Raw genomic sequence first — 26,271 nt, 5'->3', positions numbered from 1 at the left:
ATTGCTGGAAGAAGTTTGTCCTCCAGCAATGGTGGTACTCTGGGTAGAAGAGTTGGTAGAACCTCTCCTAGCAGCAATGGAGGTAAGATCTGTAGCCGTCGTGAGGAGGAAGAAGGTAGGAGCTAGGGTTTCAGGGTGGAATTGGTCGGGGATGTATGTTTCTCCTGCTGGCATGTATATTTATTTCTGTCCTGAAGCGTTATGTGGTCGTGGGTTTCTGTCGTGAGGCGTTGTGTGGTCGTTTTTTCCTGTTGACCGAGTCAAAAAAAACGGCGCGCAAGGTGGCATGTGAGGCCCAGGGACCACTTTCTATTTTGGGACAGGCTTGGCGGGACCACATGCTATTTTGGGAAAAAAACGATTCGGACATGGGGGCACTGTGGTAGCCTACACAGTGCTATACCACGTCCATAATCAAACTAGCGATCAGGGTGCCGGCCACCGCGGCACCACCGTACCCACCTAAGCAAACTGCAAGTCAATTACCCAAGCGCGCTTCGCGCAGATCTGATTCCGATCCATCGCACAAAAGTAATCTCTACTCTAACCGGACTGAGGTTTGAGCCGCCTCTACGTGAAAACTTGTACAAGTTTGGCACTGTACTTTTTTTTATTTGCGTGAGAAAGAAGAAATATGTTTTGCGTGAAAGAAGGTAGGAGAAAAGGAGCAGAATTTATAATAAATCAGCGACATAATATGAAACAAATGGGCTATTTTATGTTATGTGTATAAGTACTTGTCTAAATATTTGTGTTCTAAATATGAAGACCCGGCCCTGCTCCTCCGCGATGCGCCGCCATTCGTCGGCCTTGTCCGCGTCGTGCTGGCTCGAGCGCGAGATGAGGCCGACTACCGTGTCGAGGTTGCGGTCCTCGACGAAGTCGCTCGGCGCGAGCCCCGTGTTCACGCCGAGCTGCGGGAGGAGTCGCTCCAGCTCGGCGTCATCGAGGTAGTCGTCGGGCGCGAACTGCGGCTGTGGGAGGTGCGGCGGCTCGGCGTCTTCCTCCATCTTCACCACCGACGCTGTCGACGGGCACTAGCGGGAGCTCGACGACGAGGACACCGCGGAAGGGGAGGAGGCGCGGCGGCGGTAGCGGTCGGACTCCCGCTTGGCGAAGGTGGGCGGCGCGCGACGCCGTAGTTGCGGTAGCGGTAGCTACCGCGGATGTGCGCCGCGTTGGACTTGATCTTCTCTGCCTTCGTCTTCTCACCGGCGGAACGAGCGGTGGAGCTCCCACCGCGCTCGGTGGAGCTTCCGCCGCGGCCTATCTGGCTACCCCCGCGCCCGTGCCCTGCCACCATCGTTGCCGGCGGGAGGTGGGGATGCTCGATCTACACGCGGCCTGGTCGATTGATCGCAGGCGGGGCGACGATTTAACGTCGGCGGGAGGCGGAGGAGCGGATGGGGTTTGGCTCCCAACCGCCTCGCCGACCGCTATATATGCGGGCTTTTCGGTGGTTTGGGTGCGGCCTGGATCCGTTTTCCAGGCCAGACCACCAATACGGGGTCTGATCTGGCCCAAAAAAGGGCCGAAACTCCAATATTAGCCCGAGGTTGCCTTTCCATGCCGATATGGAGGGTCTTCTAGAAATGCTCTTACTCCATGCAGATATAAAAATACTATGTTCTAAACTTAATCGTAAAATTAATTACTCCTTCTGATCAATTTTAAAATGTGTCACGGTTACAGTCGATTAATATTGATCGATTAATCTGATGAATGTAGTTAGAATCAACCATTAATTCTGATATACATTCTCGAAATATTATCAGCACTAGGCGCTTATTTCATTCATAAAATACATAGAAAAATTGTAAAAGAATCATTAACAAAGCACAAGGCCGAGCTGCAATACAAACAAAAAATTCGTAACTTCCTTACCGATATTAAAAGAAGGAGCCTGCTAGACAAGCCTCGAATCTTCTACCGAAACCCCGACTCAATTATATGTCCTTTTGCTCTACATGACGAACTGAAGCATCGACCAAGCAAACGTATGTTTAATGTTAAGTAAACAATTATTGCTTGTTCGCAGCAACACGCGGGCACAATGCTAGTTATCAAATAATATGTGCATTATTCATATAATATGGCCAAATAATTAGTATCTTGAAATCTATAAACCGGAATTGGATAAATAATATATGATTTATTATTAGAAAAATGTGATTAATTTGAATATGAAATAATTATGTATCTATTCATTTATTATTATTATCAAATAATATATGTATTATTCATATAATATGGCCAAATAATTAGTATCTTGAAATCTGTTAACCGGAATTGGACAACTAATATATGATTTATTATTAGAAAAATGGTATTGATTTGAATATGAAATAATTATGTATTTATTCATATATTATTATTATTATCAACTAATATATGTAATATTCATATAATATGGCCAAATAATTAGTATCTTGGAAGTTGTAAACCAGAATTGGACAAATAATATATGATTTATTATTAGAAAAATGAGATTGATTTGAATATGAAATAATTATGTATTTATTTATTCATTCATTATTATTATTATTATTATCAAATAATATATGAATTATTCATATAATATGGCCAAATAATTAGTATCTTGAAATCTATTAACCGGAATTGGACAAATAATATATGATTTATTATTAGAAAAATATGATTGATTTGAATATGAAATAATTATGTATTTATGTATTTATTATTATTATCAAATAATATATGCATTATTCATATAATATGGCAAAATAATTAGTATCTTGAAATCTCTAAACCGGAATTGGACAAATAATATATGATTTATTATTAGGAAAATGTGATCGATTTGAATATAAAATAATTATGTATTTATTAATTTATTATTATTATCAAATAATATATGCATTATTCATATAATATGGCCAAATAATTAGTATCTCGAAATCTATTAACCGGAATTGGATAAATAATATATGATTTATTATTAGAAAAAGATGAAAGACACATAGTTCATATATATTGAAACGATCGATTCATAGTCCATACAAATATAGAAGACCACCACTACTCATCATCTCTAAATATTGAGATAATCACCTAGTAGCCAGCTAGCATCCAATGCTTCCTAGCAATCTCGAAGCCCAGGCAAGCGTCTAGTGCTGCATAGTGCACTTGCTCGTAGCTCAATGGATAATTGGCCCATCCAAAAATAAGCTCATCTTCTCTTTCTTGCGCGGCGACCGTCCGTCTTCTTGTTGTTGTAGTTCTTCTTCTGGTCAAGGTTTATCCCAATGATATAGTTTGCCAAATCATATAGACTTGGAGTGGACTTGGTGGTGGGGTTCGGGACTACCTTCTGGAGGTCGTACGCAGAAGTGATGTGAATGCCGTAGTGATCTAGCCTTTTCACATCATTGCCCATAGCGGCGCCGCAAAATCTGATGTTTCCGTCCTGCAAAAAATCCTTGAGCACTTGTGGCACTCTATCGGCATGAATAATCTGGAACACCAACGTCTCGGACGCCATCGAGAGTTGAAGGACGGCGGCGCGCTGATTAGGCTTGCGAGGGTCGGTGAACTCGCAGTCCAACCCGACGCACTTGATCGTTGCGGCGTCAAGAAAGTCCCTCTTCATGCCCCAGATCCACTTCTCCACCATTCTTGCACGGAGTGTGACCGTGACCTTCAACGCCATCCCTTCGGCCTTGAGGTGGTACACCCGTGTCCGAAGAGCCGGGTCGCGCATGAGGTTCTCCATCGATGAAGAGGGGAGAGCGCTAGCTTTTGCAATGGTGGATGAGGAGAGAGGAGGCCGGATGGAGAAAGTGTGTGTGTGTGGCAACGGTGAAGAATGATGGAGCTTATAAAGCAATTGGAAGAGGAAGATGAACATTGCTGGCCGCTGAAGCGCCGGCTGCTCGGATTCCACGCCATCGACGCTCGATTTCGATGCGGCTAGTAATGGCAACGCGCGATCGGCCTCCGCGGGAAACATATCATTTGACTTAGATCCCGGTTGAGAATACGCGCCAGGATTAAAGAGGGTGCCGCAGACGCCGCGTGGCGCAAAACCCTTTAGTCGCGGTTTGGGAAACGAGCCGGGACCTTTAGAAATTTACGAATCGAGACCTATGGATGCAGTACGCTGTGGCGTTTACAGGGCGACGTGGCCATGCCTTGGGTCCCGGCCCAGGACACGGCCTGGACAAAAGGTGCCTGACCAAAGGCATGTTTTCTACCAGTGACAACAAAACCCAACAAAGCCAACTCAATGCCAAGACGTTGAAACACCCGGGGGCTCAGCAAGCAAGCTCATCCCCATCTACTCTCGTCCTCGGTAATAATGAGACGATGAGTTCATCCCGGTTCATAGCCAGTTTTTACCCGACAAGGAAGAACATGCTTCAATCGTCTTCTCACTAGAAGCTAGCACCTCACACATACTTATTCCATCAAGACCACCAAGACGTAGGGTTTTTATCGGCGAACTATAGCCGGGGCCGGAACATGTATATCTCTTGTGTGCCTGACGTTGTTACCCCATAAAATCATGGTCGCAAAGCCCCCACCTACATACAAATTTACGACCAAGAATCCAAACCCCGAAAATGGAAGCTCTAGCGATTTCGAGATAACCGTGCTTGACTTCGCCAATGAAACCGGAGGCTTCTTTCAAGAATCCGAGCCCGACGAGGTATCGCCCCCGATGGTGATAAGCTTGGAACCTAGTTTTCATCCAGAGTGTTGCGAATCGGTGATGGTTTTCTCCAACAACATCATTAATCCATGTACAAGGTGGCAGGCGAACAAGAGCCTTGCTAGCGATTTTGCTACCGAAGGTGCGGCCACAATGCCACAATCAAGCTCGACCTTCCTTGTCGGTGACAGTGGCCTGGCATCTTAGACTATGGGGTATTGGGGTGCGACCTCCACGAGAGCGGCTGTGACACCTCCAGTGACAATAACCAAAGAGTCGACCGGATCTCCATGGCCACTATCAGCGAAAGACAACGGCGATTCATATCCCCGGAGGGGGGGGGGAATGGAGATGTCATTCTAGCACATGTGACTTAGCAATGTGTAGCTAGGCGAACGTTTCAATTATTTTTGGTGGGATCTGTCTTCTCTTCTCATCACATAATGATCGTGTTGTAGTTGGTTAGGACATAGGACTATTACTGGCCGTGTGCTCTCGGTGTTAGTATGTTTCATTGAAAAATATTATACTCCCTCCCATCCGGAGAAAATGTCGGGAGTGAAAATTTTGCAAAACAGTCCTCTACTTTCTCTCACTCCGCAGTCAGCACACGCAAATCTCCTCCCACACGGCTGCCCCATGCCGCTCTCTCCTCCACCACGAAGCTCCCCTCCCAGCCAAGCTCGCGTCGCCTCCCCGTCGTGCTCTCCTCCACTTGATGCGCCATCTTTCCTCTCCACCGTGCTTCCCTCCCCTCTCCTTGTCGTGCCACCATATCTCAGCTCGCCGGCGACGAATTGTAGGATCCAGCGTCAACAAGGTTCTATCGCAACTATATTTTATATACCCAATCATACATACATACATATAGTATACATCATACTCAGCTTCATATACATATATTTATTAATTTATACTTAAGATGCGTACCACACATTTCTCATCACGTTCCACCTAGTTAGTTCTTTTATGGGTGAAGCTAGCATGTATCTATAGTCTACTTTTTACTACGGACGAAGATAGGGTGGTTAAATCTAACATAAAAAACTGGAGATAAAATATATTCCACTAATCTAGGCCAATATTTGAAAGATGCATATGCACGTATGTACAGAGACAATAAATAGGAGCTGAATGGGGAAGAGATAGAGAAAATCAAAACCGTGTCACTTAAAATAGGAAGTGCTTGTAGATATTTATTGATTTTCGGAGTTTTTTTCCCTAGATTTCTATTAAAAAAAATCATGTTTCCGTGTAGTAAATGGGAAAGTTTATTTTCCGTGTCCATGGTTCTGGCAATTTGAGTTAATAAAGTGCTGGAGTGGTGTACTTAATTAGCGTTTAGGGTAATTCGGACAATATAGATACGAAACGTGTTGGACTTTTTTTTACTAAACGTGTTGGTGTTGTGATTTTCTTTCCAAATCTTGTGCAACCAATATTTTAAGATTCAGCTGGGCACGTCCCTTGGTGCCATGAGATTTATTTAATTATATGTAGCCGGATAGATCTGTATCATACGTGACCAGGAAACCAGTTTAATTGTTTTATCAAAATTTGGCAAGGAACCGATCTGCTGCGTATGTGATATACTCTTAGATTCCTAAGGAACGTCTCTATCCATTACGTGCCATAAACATATTTTGGTACACGTACAATATTGTACGTAACACTTTTTATTTTTAATCTCAACCGTTTAAATTAATATCACCGGCTTATATTTTTAAAGAATATGTGGATTAACCTGGTGCTTCGAAAAACATCATTATTTTGCTTTTAGTTTATAATTTATAATAGATTACTAAGGATATTTTTGTAAAGTGACATTGTAGTACAGGTTCCGACATTTTTTTTCGGACCGGAGGGAGTATTCATAATGTATGTCTATCGAGGAATTGTTTTATTCGGCTATTTTTATTGTCCTTAAATGATTGTGGCCTTGTGACATTCATATCTCTACTCGTATCCGTTTCAAAAAAAAATATCTCTACTCGTAAGAGAAAGTAAATACTAGTCCCGCCGTCTCACAATATGAGCATAATTTGTCAAAACGGCTTATATTATGGAATAGAATGATAACACACTTGTACATCTCACTTTACTTGGATAATCTCCTAAAAACCATTGTCGTTGACATAAGGTTCGGAACGAGCCCTGCGGTCATCGTTAGTTCAATGGTTTGGAGAATCTTCGGATCCACGTCCCATTCTCCAGAAACAGAATACGCTTAGTGTCATGGACAGCCTGGACAGCTATTACCGGGCAAAGATGAGCAGCCGACTGGGTTTTCTGTGACGATTTGAGAGTGCACCAGAGTATTAGACCATGCATGAACAATACAAGAGGCAGTTAAACAAGGAGAGATTTTGAGAGTACAGTAGCGTGAGGAATGCAAGGGGCACTTACGGGTACCGCCGTTGCACGTCGGACGCTCGGAAGGACTTAGACGACCGAGGGTGGCGCTGACGAAGAACATCAACGCGAGGATGGCAAGAAGCTGGACAAGCAAGATGCGACAGTTGGGGTGCATCTTTCCAGATCCGCGACGGGTGTTGCAGAGGGCAAAGCCGCCAAAACCTGTGCGCCGAAAGGGAACAATTGGCGTGCTGGTGTAGAGACCGCAGTGCTTCAAGAGATTAAGAGGTCCGAATTTGCATTTTTCTCTCTTGGTGAGAAAGCTCAAGATGATTTTTGTTGACTGGGCACCAACAGAAGAACCTTTGTTGAATCGGAATGCATGCGCCACCGGACTTCCTCAGTCTTCTGGGACAAAGTCTCCGCGTGCCTCGATGACTCTCCAAGTTTGAACAGTTCTCACGGAGTCACTATGTTAACGCCTACCTCTACTACTACTGTGGGACCCAAGCGTCAGTGCGCCTGTTGGTATGAGACCGGACTTGGTCAGCGATATAAATACAAGGCAGAGAACAACTGGGAGGACTTGGCTTGGAACGGAACGGCTTCGGCCTCCTCTGCTTTCTATCTTCTTCCTCCTGTATTCCTCTCCTTCCCCTCTAATGGCTAGAACCTATGAAATCCATGGCGTGTAAGCTCTTTTCTCTAGTAATCGATCTGTGAGACTAGTGTGGTGTTAACATTTGGTATTCAGAGCCAATTGATTCCTCCCCGTAATAATCCCCGGATTTCCAACCAATTTTTTTCCCCATCCGTTGTTCATATCTCCATTCCTCTCAAATTCGCCAACACCACCGCTGTTCTCTTCGATTGTGTGGCTTTCGAGCAAGCATGGCTTCTCTGGATTGCATGCTGACGGAGGAGTACAAGGCCTCCCTGCGGCAGCTCATCGCCGCGACCGTCGAGAAGTCTGTTCACGCTTCCTTTGCGGCGTATGATGCGAAACGCGCCGCCGAGCAGCCCACCGTGCCGGAATCGAGCGCCGCCCTTCATGAGTCAGCGGACCAGATGGAGAGGCGGCGAAGGCGTCGCATCGAGCTCGTCGAGGAGAGGGCAAGGCGTGACCCTGTTTGGGCGGAGAAGATTGCACGGCGTCATGCTGCGTTCCGTGACGTGCCCACATCGACCGGAGCACCACTGATGGCGACCTCGGGTTCTCCCGCGCCTCCCTCCGTGCTCACTGCGTGTGCATCGTGGGATGGCAACCTCGTCGCTCGCCCGCCCACAACATGTTCGACGCAATGTCCAGGCCGCGCCATCTCAGTGTCGGTGCCAGCGCATGCCTCCACAACCACATCGGCTTCGTCCAGGGTCACCGTCGGTGTCCTCCCCGAGCGCTGCTGCTACGACCTCGAGCCTGTGGCTGCGACCTCGTCATCTACCTCGCACGCCTCCACTTCCTCTGCATGTGTGGTGCGTGATGGCGACTTCGGCCTCACGTCGCCCCTCACCTGTTCGACGCAAGGTCTAGGCCGTGACATCACTGTGCCGACGCAAGGCCCAGGCTGCGACATCACTCTGCCGGTGTCCGTCGCCCACACCGCAACATCTGCTTCATCTAAGGCCGCCATCGGTGTTGTCCCTGAGCACTGCTACTTCGACCCCAAGCGAGCAACCGCGGCCTCGACTGTGACCTCCACTTCTACTGCGTCAACCTACATCCTCTCTACGTGTGCTGTGCCTGATGGCGACCTCGAGATCACATCGCCGCCCACTACCTGTTCGTCATTACGTCCAGGCAGCGACACAAGTGTTGTGACCACAACATGCACAACACACGACAGCTGCATTTACCCTGTGGCGCATCCTGATGATGTGGGAGACTGTGCGCCGGCTAGGGATTTCATCATGACGCCACCAACGATCAGGACTGTGGTGTGCCAGGTCGTGCTCACTCAGGCCATGCTCGAAATCGCAGACTCCGGCAGCTCAGATACAGTGTCCATGTCGACGCCACTTCCTGAACCTGAGGATGCTGACACTGATGTGACACATGCAGATGAGCAGCAGCTGTCTTGTTCGATTGTGGAACTACCACTTGCGTTTGTTACTGCAAGGAATGTGGCGAGTGATCATAGCTTCGTCACCAGCAGCATGTCTGCGACATCACTCCCTCTGGCCGCAATTGGTTTCGCCGAGGTCCATATCGCCAGCAAGGACGACGTCTGTCTGCTGCTCAAGCTGCTGGAAATGTCATTACCAGAGAGCAAGGAACCGTTCGTGACATCTCTGCCACCACAGTTCACCCAGGTCATTGTTACATGTGGCACAAATGCGAATCAGCTTCAAGCAAAATGTAGTGGTATATGTTCTCGTCTTGCCCATACCACATTTCATTCAGTTTTCTTATTACCATGGGATCCAGGAGAGAAAATAGGGGTGTTCAGAGATTATGCTCTTAGAAGAGATAGCGCTCACGGCACAAGTCTTAAGCAATTGAATGTATATTTCAAAGACAGTTCCGACCGCCATCGGCAGCTAGGAGAACTGCTCTGGTACATCTTTGATAGTGTTTGCCATTTTCTGATTTCAAGTGCTACACAGCAGGAGTTCCTGGACAGGTACAGTGTGACTGCCATGGTATCACGATTATTGGTTCTAGTGATGATGCACAATGGAGTGGTGCTCTGGCTATTGTTTCAGTCTGCTTTAGCCAACACATTCCTGGTATTGCCCTGGGATCCAGGACTTCCATTATCTGGCATGGATACCAAGGTGAGTAAATTCGTACATGAACTTGATGTAAGATTGACAAGCTCTAGTGAAGTTACATGTTTGCAAGGGAGCTCAGTACATGAGCAGTGTAGCTACAATATTGTGTTGGAGACAATTCCAAATTGGATGGTTGCATTAGTGGAGCTGCAACCTTGGCTTTCCTCTCTGAAATCCTTACTGGCTTTTGAAGTGGTGCGAGGTACAGTTCGCAATAATCACAGTATAGTGACACCTCTAAGAATAATGGGAGAAGGACCTATCAGGTTGCAATATCTTGGAGAGGTATATGACAAGCAGTACTCTAGCTGCAAGACGCTCCACTTTGTACAAGCCACACATATTGATTATGAGTGTTCTGCTTGGGAAATTGCATGGTATCTAGTGGAAACATCTTGTACTTGTTCAGAACTTGGAGGAAGTGGTCAGGTCAGTAGCAAGCCTATGCTATATGGACATGGGCAGAAACTGATCTGTATACCCTTATTCCAGTCAACCAGAAATACTTTGAATTTTTCACTGGTTGGAGTTCGTTTTCCTTGCATATCAACAACCAAACTACCAGACAGTCATGGCACTTGTGGAATTTTCATAGATTGGCTTCACTCCGGTTTTACTGGACATAAATTATCAGTTCTAGGTCACATGGATTGTCTTGGTGAACTTCATTTCTGGACTAGTTGGATGGACCAAATGGTGCTGAAGGATGATGGTTTGAAGTGTGAACCGATGTAACTAGTTTCTTCTGGCCTGATATACTTTGGAGAGATTCTTGATCATTGTAACATATGGCTGATGCTTTGGAGGGCAACTGAAAATAAAATTCTCTTAATGCAGTTCCAAGACGCTCAAAAACAAAATATTTTGTTCATTGGAAGCAAGTTAAGCTCTGCAGCCAACTCTGAGATGGTGACAGGTGTGCACTCTAGAGGACCTTCAGCTATGGATGAATCTGATTGTGTGGCACCAATGAATTGGGTGGTTTCTAGTACATCAACATATCCTGATTTTGATAAGAGAAGTGAGGTTTCAATACAAGTCCTTAGAAGAACAGTGCAAACTTTTCTGATGGCTATTTGGGTTCAGTCTTGCTATACTGGGTCTCAGTCCTCAACAATGGACAGTGCTTTTCTTGTTGAAGTCGCCGAGTCCAAGTATTCAGTGCTTATGCAACGACAGACTTGGTTTTTGTATTGCACTCCTGGCAAGCCTGCCCGAGATACCTCTGAACCTTTTCAAGACACCATTCAACAAATAGATATTGAGAAGTTTCAGCTCCTGACAGTGAAGCTTGGTTACTCTGTTACAGCTTCTTATGTGTGCATTCCAGGGTTGGTCGCCTGGGCGCATTCCTCTGGGGTTTGTCATTGCAGGATAATCCTTCCCGATTACAACAAGGTGATGCATGTAGCTTGGGACTTCAGAGGCCGTCTCTTTCTTTCAGTTGGATGTGGTGCTGCGACAGATCAGGGGAAGGCTTCTTCGAGCATTCCATGGGACCCTGGTGGCGCTGTGTGGTGGCGGCTTGAGGACAAGCCGCCTTTTAAGGAAGGGGGAATGTTAACGCCTACCTCTACTACTACTGTGGGACCCAAGCGTCAGTGCGCCTGTTGGTATGAGACCGGACTTGGTCAGCGATATAAATACAAGGCAGAGAACAACTGGGAGGACTTGGCTTGGAACGGAACGGCTTCGGCCTCCTCTGCTTTCTATCTTCTTCCTCCTGTATTCCTCTCCTTCCCCTCTAATGGCTAGAACCTATGAAATCCATGGCGTGTAAGCTCTTTTCTCTAGTAATCGATCTGTGAGACTAGTGTGGTGTTAACACACTAGGGTCATACTCATATAAACGTTTTTCTTTCATGAAAGAGTAGAGTCTGAAATAAATCTTAAACTTGTAGAGCATGTCTGGATCAAACCCTGAACTCAGAATCCTGGAAACTAGCACCTTGAACTCACTATTGCTGGTCAGAGTTTGCATTTTGCTCGTTACCAAACAGGGGATAGGGGATTGTTGGGTCGTCCGAGCTCTCTCTCTGACATTTAAGGCCCACATGTCATATCCTTCTTCTTGCTCCTCTCTCCCTGTGTCTCTGAATCTTTTCTCTGTCTTAGTCTCTCCTCTTTTTTGCGCAACGGCAGCGATGCCCGCGTCCAGAGCGGCGTCGACCGTGCCTATCCAGAGCACATACGTGAAAGAATCAACCACTAAGGTGTGTTAAGCTTCATGCACTAGCCACTTGAACTAAAAGTCCGAACTGATGGAAAGGGCTAGGCAATCCACATATATGTACACCAAAACAGCGGTGGCTATAGAGGGGGGCAACAGCAATTTTTAGGCTTAATTGCGAAAACCATGTGAAAGCCAGGATTTGAACTTTAGACCTGGGGCTTTGATACCATGTTAAGCTTCATGCACTAGCCACTTGAACCAAAAGTCCGAACTGATGGAAAGGGCTAGGCAATCCACGTATACACTTCACAACAAGGTGCTCACTGCCTTGCTTGATGCGAGCCTTTGGCTGATGTATAGTATAGATAGCTATATCAATACCTTTGCTGCACGTAGCTGTTTCTGGGCGAAATTTATTTCTGTAAGCTACACCGCCGGAAACAAATCCATATCCGAGCAGGCAGTGCCCAACCTCGCGGAGCGCCTCGATGCGGCCGACAACTCATGCGCGGAGGTCTCCGTCGACCTGGTGCCACTACTGCCGTTGAGCTGGAAGACGGCCACGAGTACAGCGCCTCCCGGTGGCCACCAATCGCCGTCAGAGCCATGCTGGTGCTTCTGTTGCGCTCGAAGAGATCACTACGGTGGCTTGCAAAGACGATGGGAAAGAAAGGCAGGTTTTTGCGTTCAGATTTCTCAGGTCAGCAATCCCATTGTTTAGCACTGCCACATCAGCCAATCCCTGCGGAAACAAAGTGTCTAGCATGTAATGGCCGGGAATGGGGAGTTGAGGGTGCCGAATTCAGGGTTTTGAAGTTTAAGGTTCGATTACATCCACCAGTAAAAATTCAGGGTTTAAAACAGACTTCACTCTTCATGAAATGAATTGCTCTCATGACAGTTGGGCTTGCAAAGTTGCTGGTGGGACTATTTGCTCTTAGAACTCCACGTCATCTAGGACGAAAATAAAGACATGTTATATACGGAAATACCAAACGAAACCTCAAAAATTGAATTAAAAAATGCTATTTAGAAGTTTCAGAAAAAAATAAAATAAATTTTGCATGTACATATTATATTGATACTTACCCATGTAAGTTTTCACGGGAAAATACTATTGTATGTAGCCTACACGAAAATGAAAAATTATTCAAATGACACTATAATTATTGAATTTATACCGTTCAGAGAAATAGAAATTTCCATTTTCTCATTTTTGTATAGTTTACATACAATCGTATTTTTCTGTGGAAACTTACATGAGTAAAGTATCAAGATACTATATACAAGCATGAAACTTTTCAATTTGTCTGTAACTTTTAAATAGTGTTTTTTTCAATTTCTCATAATCAGGTGCGCATGGACCTAGGTCCACTGAATCCGCGTGGATATATTACATCTTTCAGTGTTATCTCTATCGGAAAAAAATTCATGGTATAATTTTGTGTAGAGTAATGAAAATTAAATCATAAAGTGTAGGGATAAGAGAAAACATTTGTAACACAAGAGACAAATGAGTATTTTGCATAAAACTACCACTACTGCAGCAAAATTTACCATGTCATACCACTTTATCTTCCACGACCGAAATCTACCACACTACCGCAAGTTTTTTGCAATTCACACAAATGGTCGATTGACCATATATTAACAGTGGAACTATAATAGCGGGCCCCACTTAGCAGGATGTCATGGCAAACCTTTGACGACGCGGAGAGATGACCGTTTAGGGCCCACTTTTTTTTTCATGCGCGGACAAAACCATCTTGCCGTGCAATGTCGTTGGATGCATAGCGCTCTAGCCTCTCTTCTTCCTCCCGCTCGACCGATCCCGCTACTACCGCCATCACAGAGCCATCACCGATGTACGTCCGTGCGCGCCCGCCGCCGTCATGTTGAGTCTTGGATAGGGTATGTGAGTACGATTTCCCCATTTGTGGTGGATTAGGAGTACCCGAAGGTGGACTATCGCCAAATTCCATCGATGACCCCATATTCTACATGATTGTTGGATAATTGCAGTTGCTTTGTAGTTCAAGTATTGTGTGCAATTTCAAATTAGTGCCTAAGTTGGATAAATGCAGTAGCTTTGTAATAAGTAGTTTCAAGACCAGCTATGAACTATCCATTAAAAATATGTTACACTTGCACTACATCAAACAAAATTGTTAGACAACAAGGTTGGAATGCCTACACAAGGATATCACATTTTCATTACAAATTCAAAGAATAACTAACCTCGGAAACGGGGGTGTGGAGGATGCCGCGCCCTGGTGGCAGGATTCCTACTGCCAATGAGTGCGTCGGGGTGACTCCGTGCGGTGGCCGCTTGTTTTCCTCGGCGAACTCTAGCGAGACTAGGCCTCGTCTACAAATCTCCCAGAATCACCAACCCTAGGCATCCCCTTCTTTTAGATCCTTGCAGCAGCAGAGGAAATTAAGTAGCCATGGACCGATCGCATCTAGCTAGATGAAGAGACAAACCTTTCTTGTGTGTCCCCTACCAGCCCTCACTCGGGATGGATCAGCTGTAATGTACCGGAATGGGGTGGAAGTTATATGTCCAGAGAGTTGAAATCGTGAATTCACCCGAATGCTCATTGGTTCTGATGTGAAAGAGCTCCCAACAAAATGCATGCATTTACACCGTTGTCAAGCATGGAGGTGTTATATATTTGTCACGTTCAGGGTGTTGACCATGTTAAACAGTTTTGTGGCCCATGAGGCCCAAACCCATGTGGGATCTTACCTATATAAAGAGGGAGTTGAAGGACAACAAAACCGACACGCACCATAACCCTTGCCACCAATGCAACTGGGAACCTAGCCTCTTTGTGATTCTACTTATGCATCGAATCAGGTAAAAAAATGGATAGCACACAGACGTGGCGTAAATTTTTGAGGGCCGGGACCATTGTTTTGATGGGAGGAAAGCATCCTTGTAACATCAAACTTCCTTGCCTACTATTGATGAAGCTATTGCAGCGATCACTGGTAGAAAAAGAGGCTTCTGTCCAGCCCCATTAGTCGCGAAAATATAGGAACCGCGACTAATGGAGTCTTTAGTCGCGGTTCGGGAGGCGAACCGCGACCAAAGGCCTGGGCCCAGGGCGCTCGGTGGCCAGCTGGTGCACGTGAGGGGCTTTAGTCGCGGTTGGCCAGGCCAACCGCGACTAAAGGTGCCCGAAGGCCTTTAGTCGCGGTTGGCCAGGCCAACCGCGACTAAAGCCCCACCCCTATATATACCGTTCAGCCCACTGCACTTAGCCATTTGGTGCCACTTCTCTTCACAAACTTCACAAGGGGGTGTTAGGTTTGCTTTTGGCTCCTCTTATGCACACAAAGTGTTTGATGAAATGCCCCAAGAGCATGAAACAAACATGATATGAAGTGTCGGAGCCACACTTGAGCTTCCTCATTTATTTTTCCTCCTCGATCGCGGTTAGCAACTTGAACCTTTCATATGTGTCATTGATAAAATATGCATGTGTGTAGTTCATTGTTTAATTTCTATTGTTTGTAGCTAGTTAGTTTAACAAATGCATGATGGTTAATTATATATTTTATATTATAATAATGCGGATGAATCGGCAATGGATGTACGGTAACCGACTCTCCGGCGAGTTCACTACGGGTTTGAAAGATTTCCTCGTAGTGGCTAATGCGAACAAGTAGAAGGGTTTTGTTATCTGTCCATGTGTTGACTGTAAGAATCAGAAGGGTTACTCTTCCTCAAGAGAAGTTCATCTGCACCTGCTTCGGCACGGTTTCATGCCAAGCTATAATTGTTGGACCAAGCATGGAGAAAGAGGGGTTATAATGGAAGAAGATGAAGAAGGGGATGATTTCATCGATGAAAACTATCTTGATCATTTCGGTGATACTTTCATGGAGGATGCTGAAGGTGAAAGGGAAGGTGAAGGGGAAGGTGAACGGGAAGGTGAAGAAGAGGCACGTGATGAGCCCGTTGATGATCTTGGTCGGACCATTGCTGATGCACGGAGACGCTGCGAAACTGAAAAGGAGAGGGAGAATTTCGATCGCATGTTAGAGGATCACATAAAGTCGCTGTACCCCGGATGCGATAATGGTTTGAAAAAGCTGGGCTGCACACTGGATTTGCTGAAATGGAAGGCACAGGAAGATGTAGCTGACTCAGGATTTGAAAACTTGCTGAAAATGTTGAAGAATGTGTTTCCAAAGAATAACGAGTTGCCCACCAGTACGTACGAAGCAAAGAAGGTTGTCTGCCCTCTAGGTTTAGAGGTTCTGAAGATACATGCATGCATCAACGATCGCATCCTCTACCGCGGTGAATACGAGAATTTGAATGAATGTCCGGTATGCACTGCATTGCGTTATAAGATCAGAGGCGATGACCCTGGTGACGATGTTGAGGGCGAGAAACCCAGGAAGAGGGTTCCCGCCAAGGTGATGTGGTATGCTCCTATAATTAACCCGGACCCTTATGTACCTAAGACCACAAAGGTACCGGAGCCATCACTGAAGCCTCTCCCCACAAGGTCTTGGGAACGTAGTGCCGAGGAAACTGACGTGGCCGCGGCTGCTGATTATGAGAAATGGAAGGCGGACTGCAAGAAGAAAAGAGAGCCCGAGCCCAAGCCAGTATTTTCTGATGAGCAAGGGAAGTGGGCTAAGTCATTTTTGAGCACACCGTCCCAAGCCGCGAAGAATCTGCCTGACGACTATGCACGTGAACTTCGTAGGCAGGCACTCATGTTGAAGGAGAAGAAAGAGCGGGCGGAGAAGCAGGAGAAGAAAGCCTTGGAGGAGGCCGAGAAAGAATTAGCAAGTAAAAAAAGCGGGAAACGAGTTGCCCAGCTCGGGGAACAAAGTAAACAATCGATTGCGCCGCTCATAGTGAAAGCCGCCGGTCCGGATGCCCCCGATATCATAGCAGCTGCGGCAGCACAGAGATTGACTGTAACGAGTGCCAGAGAACAAGCGGCCAACTTAGGTATGACTCTTCGTGTAGTGTTAGGCCTTGAGGAGGCGCCAATGAGTAAACCAGTAATTACATATGTGCGGAATGGGCCCCTCGTCGAGCCTCGTGCGGGAAGAAGATCTACCTCAACAAATGAAAAATCTGCTAAATTGGTACAAGGGTTACATAAAAAATAAAAACGCCAAAGAATATATTTATGCGGAAGTTAGACATGAGCATCACTTCAAACATTACTATGTAACAATTCATCTGAGTGAATTGTTCCAGCTTTTCAATCTGCGCGAGCTCGATAAATCTATCATCAGTTGCTACGTTCTGTAAGTGATTTATTTCTACCCCATCTCATTCATTGCCTGCACTATATATATGTCCTAACTATATTGTTGTGTACGCTATTATGCAGAATGAAGATTAAGGAATGCAGAGTAAAGAACATCGATGATGTTGGGTTCATTGACCCACACATCGTTAATGGATATGTGTTAGAACATCACCCCGCCGACGTGGAGGAAGACCTGTGGCGGTTTTTTAGAAAACAGGAACTCAAAAGTGATATTCTATTTCCTTACCATTTTGGGTGAGTGTTTCTATCTTGAGCACATTCTCTTTTGTTTACTCCATGCATGGTATGTGGCTAATCGATGAGTTATGCATGACTGTGCATGTATCGTGTCCGCAGGTTCCACTGGATTCTGCTAGTAATTCAATTTCACGACTCCACAGTTCTCGTCCACGACTCTCTGAATATGGATGCAAAGCTTTGGGCCGACATGAGAAAAATGATGCAGAAGTAATTATTTTCATTCATTTGCGCTCTATATCGATCGGCCTATTTCGTTCATTTCCTAATATCAAGTAACTAATAACTCTCTTGTTCATTTAATTTTCTTTGCCTCGTAGGATTTGGAGACGGTTCGTAGATGAAAAAGTCGGTGAATTCAAAAAAGAGCTACAATTTAAAAGGTCAGTGGCTGGGACTGGGGATATTCAGCCACCGGGGACCAATCTATGTGGATACTATGTTTGTGAGATGATCCGGAGATACACCTCTGAGCGGGTTCCGTGTGAGAACAATATCAAGAGGAATAACCTACGGAAGATGCTTAGTCCAGAAGCTCGCTTCCGACCACTTCAAGAGGAACTAGCTGGATGGTTCGCGAGGGAAGTCGTCTATCCTAAAGGACAACACTATGTAGAGGACATAGAACTTTATATGCACTAAATTATGTATGGAAACTTGTTCAAAATTGTATATGGTCATCCGATATTGAATATATATTGTATATTCCTCTTGAATTCTTTTTGGTTCTAATTTCAAATTTGTTTGAAATTGTACATTCATATGCATGTATGTAGTACCGTAGAATATGTGAAACTCCTTCAAAATTAAAATAAAACACAAAAGAAATAAAACAATACAAATTAAAAAGAAAACAGGTTTAGGGGGGGGGGGCTAAAACCCTAAACCTGCGGCGGCCTTTAGTCGCGGTTGACCAGGAGAACCGCGACTAAAGGTCCTCCGTCCCGACGGACTGCTGGCGGCCACGTGGACGTGCCTTTAGTCGCGGTTCGTAAGAAACCGCGACTAAAGGGGGGGGGCTTTAGTCGCGCTTAATTGGTCGCGGTTGCGCAACCGCGACTAATGGCAGTTGCGAACCGTGACCAAAGGCCATTTTTCTACCAGTGGATGACTCAAGAGGATGTTCGTCTATCTCTTGAGAAAGAAGATGAGAAGCTTGTGCCGGCTTCAACATTTTCCATTAGACATCACAAGGAGTGGAATGAGACTAGAGGTTGTTTCACCTATGGGGACATTGGTCACTTGAAGTGGAACTATACAACTTGTGGCATGGGCAAGGGATATAATTGAGGGGGAAGTAGCAGGTTTACTGGACACACAGTTGTGTATACTCGGGAAATTCAAGGTTCACACTACTAGAGGGAAGAGGTGGATACTCAAAACACTCACGGGTCAGAGAACACACATGGCACTCGAAGAGGGCAATGGGATGTCAAAGGGTGTAGAGGTAGATGATGCAGCCTATGGAGACTTTGCTCACTTGGCCTTCCGAGATGAAGTTAATTCTAGAAAGGCAGATCTTGATTCGAATGAGAATGATGCATAATGTGTTCTAGACTCTAGTGCATCTGAGCATGTTGTGGGTAATTTTATGTGTTTGAGTCTTACATTAAGCATCGTCCTACTCACAAGGGCACTATTTAAACTGTTGATAGTACAACACAACATGTTTTCAGGGTGGGCACAATAAAGTGCATCTCGAGACTCTTAACAAGTTTGGTGTAGTGGATTTAGGAGCGACAGACGAAGCAGATGGTTGAGACTGAGAGCGGGCGTAAGGGGCTTTGTTATGTGGACAAGGGGGTGCAGCTAGAGATGGTGTACGCTGCAATCATAGTGGACAAGGAGAAGCAGGCTATGATCCATCACTCTGGGATGGGGCGTGTATCTTTCGATAAGATGAGTATCATATTTTTAGATGTATGTGTGGAATAATCAAGGGCAAGTTGACATGTGATGCTTGTGAATATGCTAAACACACAAGAGGCTCATATGTGAATAAGGGGCTTAGGACATATCTCCTTTTATGCTTGTTCATTAAGATGTATGGACTTGACCAGTGGTGTCAGTAAATGGAATGAAGTACTTTGTCACTCTTATTGGCTGTATGACTTGAGTTTATTTGATGCGTCACAAGGATGAGGTATTTCACTATTTTCACAACTTTCACGCATATGTGAAGAAACAGTTTCAGGTGCAAGTGATTGGGACCAACTATGGCATAGAGTATTTGAACACCATCTTTGGGGCCTTCTCGTCTGAACAAGGAATTCTTCATCAAACATCTTGCCTAGATACCCCTCCCCAAAACGGTGTGGCAGAGCTGAAAATAGACATGTTTTGAAGTAGCTTGTTCGCTGATGTACACAATGAATGTGCACAAGTTCTCGTGGAGTGAAGCAGTCATGACAACCACGTATTTGATCAACTGGACACCCTTCAGGATAGGATACTCGGTGTGAAATCTCCATGTGAATTGTTGTTTGGAGAAAAAATTGTTGTCCCTCTCCTATGTTATTTGGCAGTAGATGTTTTGTTCGAGATCATAGACCATCAATTCAAAAGTTGGACCCATGAGCAGTAAAATGTGTTTTTATTGGCTAGTCCGCTACTCGGCAGGGGTATAGGTGTTGGCGTCCCTCTCTGAAACACAGTTTTTTAAGTATGGATGTCACCTTGAGGGAATCTGAGCCATTCTATGGTGATCCGACTGATTTAAGTCTATTGTTTGCAGAGTTTGACCATCTTTTCACTCAATGCAAGATGGTCATGAGGGAGAGAAGACGGTGTCTCACACTTAGGGTGATTATGTGGTCACTAAAACTGATAATAATGTGCAGGTTCAGATCCAGCCGGTAGTGGGTATAATCAGATTGCTCCTCTCCGTCTTCCTGTTCCTATTTAGGACCGGTGGACAATGAATCTCCAATTATACTCTCGACGGAGCCTCATGTGTACATCAAGAGGCGGCTCGCTAGGGTGTGAGAGGGGCCTCCGAAGTCGCCCCGCGCTAGGCGACCGGTGAGGGAGGGGAAAGGAGGGAAGGGGGGAGGCGAACGGCGGTGGGTGGTGGCGGCGACGCTAAGATCCGATGGCCTGATATTTGTGTCTTATTCAGCCATTCTTAACATTCTAGAAATCAGTGTAAATGACTCTCATTCATACCTCTACTAATACGAGAAATGAAATAACACTTGTACATCTCATTTGTTACTTGGAAAACCTCCTAAAAACATCGTCTGGTTGACATATGCTTTGGAACGAACCCTGCCGTCATCCTGAGCTCAAGTGTTTGGAGAATTAATCTTCAGATCCACGTCCCATTCTCTAAAACAGAATGCGCTTAGCGTCTGGGACATCCTGGACAGTGCTGACCCGGCAAAGTTGCGCAGCCGATTGGGTTGTTTACTGTGACGATGTGAGAGTTGAGAGTATCAGACCATGAGAACAATCCATGGGACAGTTTACAAAAAGAGAGATGTTTCGAGAGTAGAGTAACGTGTGAGGACTGATGAATGTAAGGGTCACTTACCACCACCGCCGGAGCACCGTGAAGGGCCTGCTACACTACCGAATGTGGCGCCGATGAAGAAGAAGAGCGTGAGGATGGTAAGAAGCCGGGCGAGCAAGAGGCGACAGTTGGGTGGTAGCATCTTTCCGGATGGGTTCGCGACTGGCGTACTGGGGGTCTGTGTGACCGCCATGCTTCAGCACCCGCACCTTATATAATGCCCCGCCCCAAATTACGTTTTCTTCTTGGAGATCGAGGAACCTTTCTTTACTGGGGCTCCTAAGAATAGTTAGCTTTGTTGACTTTGAGTGGGAATGCACGCGGCCGCGTGGACAACTGGCCTACCGGCGCCCGCAATGCTTAGAGCATCTCTAGCAGAGCCCTTATTCTTCGGAATCGAAAAAAATTAGTTCGGTCTCCCGAAAACAAAATGCAAGCGGTTTTGAGTGTGGCGCAGAACAGAATCCGTATTCGGAACCGAAAAACGCCGAATTCAAAATTTGCCGGTAAAGTGATCATCACAAACAAGCAGTAGAACTGAAATTCAAACATATTTAGGCATAATTCGATAGATACGATCGATAGATACATTGCATTTGAGGTGGTCGTCAGCAACCTCCAAAACTAAACTAATTTCGCCGGCGGCGACCTACTATGCGCGCCGCGGAAGACTACGCCGTCGGCGGCCTACTCGGAGTCGAGGTCGACGACTTCCTGCTTCACGCGGCGGACGGCCGCCTCCTTCTGCGCGGCCTCGTACTTGCGCACGGCACGGACCGCTTCCGTCTCCTCGCGGCGGAAGTGTGCGCGCGCCTCGGCGGCGGAGATGACAGCCACCTGCTGCACCGCCGTCGCCTCCTCGTCGTCGTTGAGGACGTAGTCCCCCGACTGCAACTGGAGGCGCACCGGCACCTCCTCCTCCTGCTCCTGCTCCTCCTCCTTGTCGCTGCTGCTGTCCAGGGTAGGCTGCCATAGCGCACGGTCGGACGCGGCTGAGGACGACCCCGCGCCGCTATTCGCGTAGCGCGCAAGCTTCCCCGGCGGCGTCAGACCCCTGTTGGTCCAGCGCCACGCGCTGCGCTTCCTCGCGCCTTCCGAGCGGTTCCATTTGCGTCGCTCGGCCTCGGACTGGAAGACGGGGAGGGGGGAGGCGTGGCGGAGAGTTGCTCCCGCCAATCCGCCGGAAACCCCTGCCGCCGTTGTTCGCCTCAGCCATGCGGTCATGGTGGTGGTGGAGAGAGTGGAGAAGCGGCGGCGGTGGCTCCGCGATTGCTCGCCGGAAGTCCAACCATGCGCGCGGCGGAGGGGGCGGACGCGGCGGAGGAAGTAGAATTTTGGAACCCTACTCCCATCTGCGGCCTGTATATATACGGGTCGACGGTCCGGTTTCTCGGGCCCCTGAACTTGTTATACGGGCCGGCCCACCTATTCGGGCTCCGTTCTGCGCTACTTTCGGCCCGAACCCGTAAATCCGCCGGAAAAGTTCAGTTCCGGCGGGATTTACGGGCTCTGTTAGAGATGCTCTTAGGCACCTTATATAAGAGCTCCGAATTGGAGTGTGGATATTTTTTAAATTTTGAGTTGAAATTTTGCATCTTGTTAGTACACATCATTGTCTACTTCTTTCATAATATCTTAAAGCTTTAAAATGCCGTTTTCAAATTTTTTGATAACCAGTTACATGTGTTTTTCTCACTTGGCGTCTTGGCGAGAAAACTCCAAATAACATTTGTTGATTGGAAACTAGGGTTTCGCCGCCGGATGCGGCGGAAATTTTTCACTAGCCATCCACTGATTCTGATTTTGAGTTAATCACTCATTTTAATGTGACTTTGTGTTTGCGGGACTTTTGCGGGACGCCGTTTGCCACCCTAATGAAAACGCACGCGACGCCGGACTTCCTCTCGGTTCTTCTCACGTAAGTCTCCGCATGCCTCGACGACTTCCCTAGTTTGAACGGTTCACCAAGTCACACCAGTCATACTCGATTATGTAAGCACGATGTTTTTCCTTCAGAAAGTGATTTACTAGCACGAGACTTGCGCCAACGTTGATGATAGGACTGCCGTCTCCCACGTTTCCTTTTACTGATTTATCCCATCACGGGAGCGGTATATACAGTGCTAAGAGCATCGGTAGGAGCGTCGGCACTACCGTATGAAGGGCGCTGGCACAACATCTTTTATTTGGAGATGCTATTCCCACACCGGCGCCCCCATACGGCGGCCGGGTAGCATGTTTTGAGCACAAATTTGGTGTCAGCGCTCCCAATCGAAATCCTTAACATAGGATCCTTTTAAGAGTGCCGGTGTTTTTATGGAGCTTCAAAATATGCCGGCGGTTTTTAGTGAGCGCGGATGCAAACGCTTTCTCTCACTAGAATTCCAACAGAGCTATTAGGAGTTCTATTGGAAGCACCAGCGAAGATGCTCTAAGCGCTTAGAGAAACGTTTAAGGGAGCAATACCAGAAAATCCTTTGACAAGAGATATATAAGCGCCATGTCCAGCGTCGCTGAGCGCTTAAGCGGATGCTACCAGGATTGAAAAAATCACCAGAATCAATGATTCCGACTGCACTCTCCAGCGTGTCCGTTCGAATAAACTGAGCTAAGCGCCCGATTTAAAATGTTGAGTCGATGTAAGTTTTTTTTCTTCGATAAAAGATCCTTTATTACTCATAAAGCAGTATATCTAATCTCTGTATAACTAAGATACACACGGCCGTCCAAAAAAATACAGAACCAAAGTAAACATTAGAAAACAACACACGTAAAAAGAGCCAACTAGGCCACATCAGTCCTAGTACGCCTAAGCAACCACCCATGTTGGGTAATAAATTAATTGGTCATATTTTCTCATCATGTAGATGCATCCGTAAAGGCTTCGTAAAAAGGTCGCGGTCCTCCAAGCAATGAAGAGAAACGGAGCAAAGCTCTACACCGGTAGATGATTCACATAAGAGAAGAATTTTTATCATTAAAAACTTTGTCATTCTTACATAGCCAAATCGACCATATGACGAATGTAGATCCCACTCTGATAAGAATCTTGAACCTAGAATCCATCCTATTTAGCCAGTTGCCAAAAATATCTGCAACGCTGCGTGGAGGGTATAAGGTAGAACCCACATAGATCTACATACATTGGAAGAAAATGTGCTTCATTGTCTTAGAAAACACATAACATACAACCATGATAATTACGTTTTGCAAGGTTGTCTTTAGTAAGAATAACGCCACGACGAAGGCACCACACAAAAACCTTAGTTTTCAACGGTATCTTCAGCTTTTAAATGGATTTATTATTTAAAATCGGATGAATGGATTGGGTTAAGGCTTTATACATGGACCCTACCGAGAATACACCATTCTTGGTAAGTCCCAGCGGAATTCATCATACCCATGTACAAACTGGACTAACCGTTGTAGCAATTTATTCTAATAGGCCAACCTCGGTCCAACAAGATCACGTCTGAACGTCATAGACGGTGGAGATGTTTCCATGACCTTCTGCAAGGTATCATCCTTATAACGTACAATATTGTACAAATTTGGATATTGTTCTTGAAGGGGGTTGTTCTCAACCACTTATCCTCCCAAAATCTTATCTTAGACTCATCCCTAATGGAACCGTATGGAAAAAGTGCTTCCTAGTTGCCATGATATCAGCCTAAAAATGTGAATCTTCAGATTTCCAATAAACCCGAGAGATCGCTTTCGAGCCGATATACTTTCTCCTCAAATTTTTTTGCCATACATCATCCTCGGCTAACAACCTAGCCATCCATTTTCCTATTGGGTCTTGTTCTTAATTTCAAGATCATGAACACCAAGTCCACCTTGATATTTTGGACGACAAACGAAACTCCATTTAGTTAACCGATTTTTCTTCTCATTATCTTCTTACCAAAAAATCTTGGTTGGAAATCTATGCACTACCCTTTTAGGTAACTGGAAGAAGGAAATCATATACATCATATACATCTTTGTAAGTACTGAATTTATGAGGACCAATTTTCTTCCCAGAGAACTTAATTTTCGTTTCTAGCTATTAAAAAGTTTTTATAGTATTTCCTCGACTATTTTCCACTCCCCTAAAGTGAGCCTCCTATGATGGATCGGAATTCCTAGGTAGCTGATTGGAAAACTACCCAGCCCACATCCGAAAAGTTTGGCGTACAGGTTAGCGTCGTCTTGGACCTCACCAAAACAAAACAAATCACTTTTATGGAAATTAATTCTAAGACCACACAAATGCTCGAACGCTGATAGTATTAACTTCAGGTTTCCCTCTTTTTCCAGATCATGCTCCATAAAAAGAATTATGTCATCGGCATATTGAAGAATAGAAAATCCTCCATCAACCAAATGGAGAACCACTCCTTAAATTTACCATCAAATTTAGCCTGCTCAATTAAGATAAGTTGCATATCCGCTACAATGTTAAATAACATTTGTGATAATGGATCGCCTTGCCTCAGCCCTTTCTTTGTCTGAAAGTATTTACCAGCATCATCATTGACTATAATGACAACACTTCCTCTAAAAACAAAGTTGTTAATTAAAGCGTGACACTCATCAGAAAAAACTTTCATTCTGAGAGTTTGTTGAAGAAGAAACCATTTTACTTTATTGTAGGCTTTTTCAAAGTCGATTTTAAGAATAACTCCATTCAACTTTTTGTGATGCAACTCATGACTTGTTTCATGCAATGTCACAACTCCGTCAAGGATGTATCGACCTTGCAAAGGCAGTCTGAGTAGGGCGCACCACTTGATCAGCCACCGAACTGAGTCTAATTAATAGTGAAAATCTTAAAGCAAATATTAAGTAGACAAATTGATCTATACTATTGGATCTGTTCCGCCTCATTAACGTTTGGCGGTAAGATAATCTCTCCAAAGTTGATCCGGAACAGTTCAAGTTGCCTGGCATGAAGTTCGACAAACAAAGCCATCATATCACCCTTAATGATGTCCCAAAAGGTTTGGTAGAACTTAGCTGAGTGATACGCGTACAGCACGCGTCCGTTGGGAACCCCAAGAGGAAGGTGTGATGCGTACAGCGGCAAGTTTTCCCTCAGAAAGAAACCAAGGTTTATCGAACCAGGAGGAGCCAAGAAGAACGTTGAAGGTAGATGGCGGCGAGATGTAGTGCGGCGCAACACCAGGGATTCCGGCGCCAACGTGGAACCTGCACAACACAACCAAAGTACTTTGCCCCAACGAAACAGTGAGGTTGT

Source organism: Lolium rigidum, chromosome 1 (genome assembly GCF_022539505.1).
Source record: "Lolium rigidum isolate FL_2022 chromosome 1, APGP_CSIRO_Lrig_0.1, whole genome shotgun sequence".
Lineage (NCBI taxonomy): Eukaryota > Viridiplantae > Streptophyta > Magnoliopsida > Poales > Poaceae > Lolium > Lolium rigidum.
Note: the sequence above shows the minus strand (reverse complement) of the source record.